The sequence below is a fragment of the Danio rerio genome, chromosome 25 (assembly GCF_049306965.1).
Source record: "Danio rerio strain Tuebingen ecotype United States chromosome 25, GRCz12tu, whole genome shotgun sequence".
In the NCBI taxonomy this organism is placed as follows: Eukaryota; Metazoa; Chordata; class Actinopteri; order Cypriniformes; family Danionidae; genus Danio; species Danio rerio.
In genome coordinates this window covers 16,553,647-16,560,888 of record NC_133200.1, presented here as the reverse complement: position 1 = coordinate 16,560,888, position 7,242 = coordinate 16,553,647, and the positions used below count along the sequence as shown (strand labels likewise).

Below are 7,242 nucleotides of genomic sequence, written 5' to 3'. Positions count from 1 at the left end.
ATATAAACCTAAATATAGAAACCAATTTAAGATATAGCAAGAAACATCTTAAAAATACCAATGACAATCCGTAAAATATCCAAGTCAAACTTGTAAAAAGTACTGCAGAATTCTGAAGAAACATCTTGAAACATTTTTTAATAAAACATTAAAATAATAATAAACAAACAAATATATATATATATATATATATATATATATATATATATATATATATATATAAATAATTGCAGAACAAAATCAATTGCACAAACAGCAAGACATGAGTGAGATGATTATACATTTCATATATATACACGTCTTGTGCAATTTTATATTTATAATTTTATTTGTATTACGTTTATTAAAAATGTATCAAGATGTTTCTTTACAATTTGGCGCACACACATACATACATACATACCATACATACACACACACACACACACATATATATATATATATATACATATACATATATATATATAAATGCAAATGAAAGAAACAAATTGTTCAAGTATCAGGGAACATCCTAATACACTTAAAATGTTGTTTAAAAAATAAAACAAAATAGTGATGTAGACATTTGACACATTAGCTTTCTCTTCTTTCTTCCTCCATCCCTGTCAGGGGCAAGTTGTAGCTACCTTGTAATGCATTTTTCCACTTCTTTATCAGTGGTGTGGTATGGACATTTGTCCTCACTCCATCTGTGATTAAAAGATAAACAGATAATTAGTAGTGAACAAGTACTAATGTAAAAAAAAAGAAAAAATTAGGAAAAAAGTAGGCTACCTACGAAGCAAAAAAAAAACAATAAAAAAAAAAAACAAATAAACTTAAAACACTTTGAAATTAGCAAGAGCTTGAACTTACCAGTTTCTTCATTTGTTCAGGCTGCTCCTTTAGTTGATTTTCAAGCTTTTCCAAATCCAATTGGCCAAAGGAAGGTCAAATGTGTTTACATCTGGAATTTCATCACGTCTGTTTTGGTTTTGTGAGAATCAGGCCCAGCTGCTGCTTTATGACGTTGCATGATTTTAAAACTTCAGTCAGTCGTGCTATAAAAGAAAAATAACAGATTAGTATAAATCAACCTGTAGTTTATTCTCATAAAACTTCTGTAAATACAACAGTGGGTTAGACACTGCTGATATTCTCTAGTTGATCTTTACTTTCTAGCTGCATTAAACCTTAACAAATTTAGTGATGTCTTACAAAAACATCACGAGATGCAATAAGTTCTGTCTTGATCTCAAACTGCACTAGAACAAAGACTGTAAATGTTCATAGGTGTACTGCAGGAGTGTCCAAACTTTTTGGGCCGAGGGCCAAAAAACAAACGTTGTCGCGGGCCAAATTTTACATACATCACACAGACATATATATATGTCTGATATGACATGATATATATATACATGATATATATATATGACATGATATATATATACAGTTGAAGTCAGAATTGTTAGCCCACCTAAATTATTAGCCACCGTTTATTTTTTCCCCAATTTCTGTTTAACGGAGAGTTAAACATTTTTTCCACACATTTCTAAACATATTAGTTTTAGTAACTCATTTCTAATAACTGATTTATTTTATCTTTGCCATGATGACAGTAAATAATATTTGACTAGATATTTAAGACACTTCTATACAGCTTAAAGTGACATTTAAAGGCTTAACTAGGTTAATCAAGTTAACTAGTCAAGTTAAGGTAATTAGGCAAGTTATTTTATAACAATGGTTTGTTCTGAAGACTTAAGGGGCTAATAATTTTGACCTTAAAATGGTTCATAAAAAAAATTAAACCGCTTTTTATTCTAGCCGAAATAAAACATAAGTCTTTCTCCAAAAGAAAAAATATTATCAGACATACTGTAAAAATGTTCTTGCTCTGTTAAACATCATTTGGGAAATATTTAAAAAAGAAGAAATAAATTAATGAGGGGCTAATAATTCAGACTTCAACTGTGTGTAGATAGACAGACAGACAGACAGACAGACAGATAGATAGATAGATCATAACAAGAACTGCTGCTTAATTAAATGCATGTAATAGCGACACCCGGTGGTTATTTATTGAATTACGTTCATTTTTGTATAGCGGGCCAGATTCTATTGATATTTATAAAAAGCCTCGGGCCGTAGTTTGGACACGCCTGGTGTACTGGAATGTACAGTATCTGTGCATCTTGATGGTGGTCTTAAGATTTCTGCCATAGTCACTGATGGTGATGTGACTTGTGGTGCTGCATTGATTTCTGAAATCTTCATACCTGCCTTTTATCCAGCCTCTTTGTTCCAAGTAATTTTTCTTCATCACGGTATAGATGTGTCTATACTGTCCCTTAATCAGATACATTTACAAAACAAAACATCACTTTAGTATAGTGCCAGGGCAAAACTCACAGGTTGTAATAGATCAATGACATAATGTTGACAGTATGTGTTTAAAATAATTGCAAACAAACCTGTTCTGTCTTTAGATGTATGACAGGCGATCATCATCCTCATCTGTCTACCAGTCAGAAATCACAGTTGCGTGTGGATGTTTGAGTCGAGCTTCCTCATATGCATCTATAATAAAACATCACATTGTTGTTAACCTCCCGTAAAGAAAAGTTCAAACCCTGAAATACTATCAAAGTTAATTAATGCATATAATACCTATAGTGTAAATAATCAGTACACAGAAGGTTGCACAAGATTTATTCGGAGATTCATGCAGAGTGACAGCCTTATGAATCTGAGACATAGATTTGTAAGATGGTCAAGCACATGCATTATTCTGTACCCATGAAGATTAACCTACCATTGTGAAAAATGTTTGATGATGATAGCCAATAACAATAAACCATTTCAGCTGTTTGTGAAGCAATTAGTAATGTAATGTCTGAAAAGCTCAATCTATGTTGAAAATGTATCAGCAGTTTACAGCTTATGGACTTTTAGCACACAACTATAGCATGCCTATTCACGTTCAAAAGAGTGTGCCATTGACTTCTTTGGTCGTGATGTGCTGCAAAATGATGTCACTAACCTTTGTTAAACAAGAACAATGAGACTTAACCAACAAATATTGTTACCCATTCATTTAAATCAGAATTTATCACTGTCAATAACATAAAAAACAAAAAAAACACATCAAAATCTGCTTTAAGACGTTCAGTTTTACATTAACTGATCATTACAGCTTGAACAAAAGATATAATTGATTCACATAGGCTAACACATATGAATTTAAGTGCATAGTAATATATTTCTCTCGGATAATTTAAAGAGAATAGTAAACAGTCGAGTTTCGATCATTTTTGTGACTAACTGCATAAACAAGATAAACAATAATATTTTATTAATCCAAAACGAATAGTTTTTATTTACACATAATCACAGAATTTATACTGTTGGAGAAGTATACGCCTGTACAATGATTTTTTCAACATCCACGGTACTTTATAATGTTAAATCAGAAAAAAACACGTTTTGCCAAGTTAGTTAATGGATTCGTCTACAGAAACTTTCTTTAACGCAAAGTTAGCATACACACAAATTCGTTTCATGTTTCTTTAAAATAATTAAAATAGTTTTCAGTTACTACACACGTTACAATCTAACATTGTGTAAAAGGAAAAGGAACTTTCAGACGTGTTTGTAACTGTTAGCGTTAGCATACATTAGCTCCAGTTGTGTTTCTTAAAGCAAGTTACATTTCGTATCAAACTGTTTTAAATTACTAAATGCTGTTACAACCAAACACCGTGGAAATGTTTTAAGCTCTAAATTCGCTAATTATACAGAAACACAAGCAGTAAAAAGCTTACCTTTCTGACCGGACTCCACGTGAAATGTTTGAAAAACCAACCCTTTTCTTCTTGTGATCTTCGTGCCATGGTGGTTGACAACCAGCTTTTTGGAGCATTACCGCCACCGTCTGGATTGGAGTTTGGATCAGGAATTTAGTAACGCATGTGTTTATTATGAAACCAACTTCTGCTTTAAAAAAAACAGTCACCACAGGAGCGTGCTATCTCAAAAATAAGCGAATTTTACATAGTTTTTCTCTAGATGACATGTATAATCTATTTATAAATAATATTGTTTTGTTTGCGTCTAAACATTGCGACCATCCACACTAAATATTCTTTTTTTTTTTGCTATCGTACCATTAATATTTTCTCAAATTATCATTAAACGTGGAGCTAACAGATTACTAGATAAAATAAGAAGTTAATCGGTTGCCATCAGCCGAGTCCTTGCCAGAAGCGGCCAGGATATGGTTGACCGGAATCGGGCCAGTGCTTTACAGCCGCATCACAACCGCATGTGCGCGAGCGAGCTGCGGGCCGCACTCGGCCCGGATAACACTCGCCGATGCCGAGTCGGAGCCGGAGGCGCCGAGGGGCAGCCGAGCTCGGGCCGATTACTGCCTGCTATCTGGGATCTGGCGTCGTTAATTTCTTGTTTTAAAAAAGGCGCGCTTAAACCCTGTACGTGCGAGTACAACTGAAGTACTCGGTAAATTCCAGTTAAATGACATGCACTATACAGAAATACACATACAACAATAATTTAACGGACAAAAGTCATATTTTAACACTTACCGAGGATGAATCCGTAGGGTGAAGAGACGAGGCAGGCGTTGTCTGTGGTGAGGGCGCTTGTTTGCGGTCGAGTCGAGTCAGTTCAGTTAAATGAATCGGCTCCTTTAAGTGAACTGTAAAGCGTCGAATTCGGCTCCTTTAAGTGAACAGTAAAGAATCGAATTCGCCTGAAAACGATTCCGTTTTGTATAATATTGTAAGACGCAAACATATAATTCATTAATATTTCATCATATTGCTTGGTTCGTGTACTGCTTGTACACGACTTGCTTGTTGATGACTATGAGCTCATGAACACGTCTGATAAAATATCTGAATCTGATTCAATTTCACACGAGTCCTGAACCGAAGCAGTGCAAAAGTAATATATTGATTGAAATATAAAGTTAATTATTTTCTTCGCCATTCAAAATATTACATATCTATTTTAACAATAAGGATAAAGTTCGTTTGGAGTGTATTGAGAATTATTATTTTTTTCCTCCCAGGATTCATTTTGCACCAAGCTGCATCAAGCTGTAATGGTGGATGAGAAGGCACATAATATTATAAATATTGCTTGTAATATGTAATGAAATAAAGTTTTAACACTTTTTCATGCGAGAATGTAGTTCTTCAAAACTCAAATCTGTGGATTGTTATTAAAGATTGTGTGTAATTTTAAGTGTGTTTTGCCGGTAGCGGAGATCTATGACCTACAGGCGGTAACGGCGCTCATTACTCATGTATCCGCCGAGAGGCGCCTGTCTTCAGGCTAGACATTGGGACAATTGCCCCGTCTTCGATGGCTCTATATGCGTCCGAAAATGAAGTTTTAACTGTTTTTCATGCTAGAATGTAGCTGTTTAAAACTCTAATCTGTGGTTTATTTATATAGATAAAAAAAATTATATATATATATATATATATATATATATATATATATATATATATATATATATATATATATATATATATATATATATATATATATATATATATATATATTTAATTCTAAATTAAAGATTAGTGACCTCCAGGCGATGACAGGTGCCCAATACTCATGAAACCGTCGACATTTACCCTGACATTGAAATAATTGTTGGCTGTTTAACAGTCTTTGGTTTCATTAATTAATTACTTTTTATTCCAGTTTATTGTGTTTTGGCTAAGCACACAGTTATGTTCATTAAATATTATTTCCTATTCTGTATAAAATTAAATAAAGGTGCAGTACAACCAAAAAGATGTTGGTAACCAAATCGTTTTGGGGGCTATAACATTCTGTTATTATCTGTTAAAAGTTCATTTGTATTAATTTCTACGTTGAATTAAAAAAGGTTTGAATTTCTATAACTAACGTGCAAAAGATATAGCCCTTTTCACAGTAATTTGCTGTAATCATGCTACCTGCCGTAATTTCACAATAAAATTATGAGTACAACATATTACTGTGAATTTTTCAGTTAAATACTGTGAAGGGATACTAATGTAATTTACTGTGAAAAATTACAGTAACTTGTTGTGAAAACCTGGAAATTTTTTACAGTGTGCGCTATAGGCTATACTGTTATCTATACTGTTATTTGCTTAAGCTAAATTAAACACCAGAAAATATATAGGCCAATTTTAACACCTAAAATACAGTTAGCGTGCCGATTTTATTTAGACTTGTAAGCTTATGGCCCTAAAACTGAAATTCTAATCTCAAAACAAGTTATTAAAATAAGCTTAATAAATAAATAAAATGATGAGTAGAGGCTTATGGTGGCATTTTTACAAATGCCAACCAGACAATTTCACGGAAAAAAACACGATAGCGTATAGACTAATAAAGCTTTAATTTTACCTTTAACATTATAATAAAAAATTATTTAGCTTATTGATTTGTGTGTTATCCATCTGAATTTCTTTCTTTTTCTTTCCTTTTTTTTGAGGTAGATAGACAGACTCTGTTTTTCTGGCTACACTAGTGCCTTAAAATGTAACTTAGTAACAAGTTTATCTACTTTTTTTAAATGACATTAGATTGTAACATTTACTAACACTGATAAATAATTGGTGGGGGTAAGGTGAAGTATGATGACTCGGTTATGCTGATTTTACTACTTATTTACTGGTTATAAAGTCTAAACATGGGTTAGTCTGCATGTGAGGGCATAGATTGACTTCTTTACCCAAAACTTTAAACATTTATATTATTTGAAATAAAACAGAAGAAATAAGGAGAATAAAATTGAATTTAAAACAACTCATTTGTCACTGAAGCCATGATCCGTCTGCTTTTATGTAAACGGTATCGCTGCATAACCTTTATTATTAAAATCAGTAATAGAGAAACTTTGCATATTATTATTACTATAAAATGTATATTACTGCCTTCAGTCAGTAACTAAAGCAGTAATGCAAAGTAAGAATAAATAAGTGAATAAATAGCCTAAAATGAAAGGAACAAGAGCGACTAAAATCAGTCACTAGGGCTAGTGCCCCCCTATGGGGTTAAAATGCCCTCTCAGTTATGACATCCTGGCGCCGGGCATGATTTCAAAAACCTTTTTTTGTATGTTACACCATATATTGGATTAACACAAAAACTGACTCCTATAAGTCTTTGTTTGAGAATGAATCACTTGTCGCCTGTATGTATTTTACTACCTATTAAGAACCAGCTCGTAGGAGT

The 7,242-nt window shown here is 32.7% G+C and overlaps 1 protein-coding gene across 1 annotated transcript in view; it reads left to right on the top strand.

Moving 5' to 3' along the window:
* The first annotated feature begins 4,135 nt into the window (after positions 1 to 4,135).
* Positions 4,136 to 7,242, top strand: part of LOC103909832 (uncharacterized) — a 108,285-nt gene continuing 105,178 nt past the window's right edge. Inside the window, exon 1 of the mRNA XM_073942986.1 lies at positions 4,136 to 4,421. The gene's annotated coding sequence lies outside the window, so the exon portion shown is untranslated. The remainder of the gene's footprint in view (positions 4,422 to 7,242) is intronic.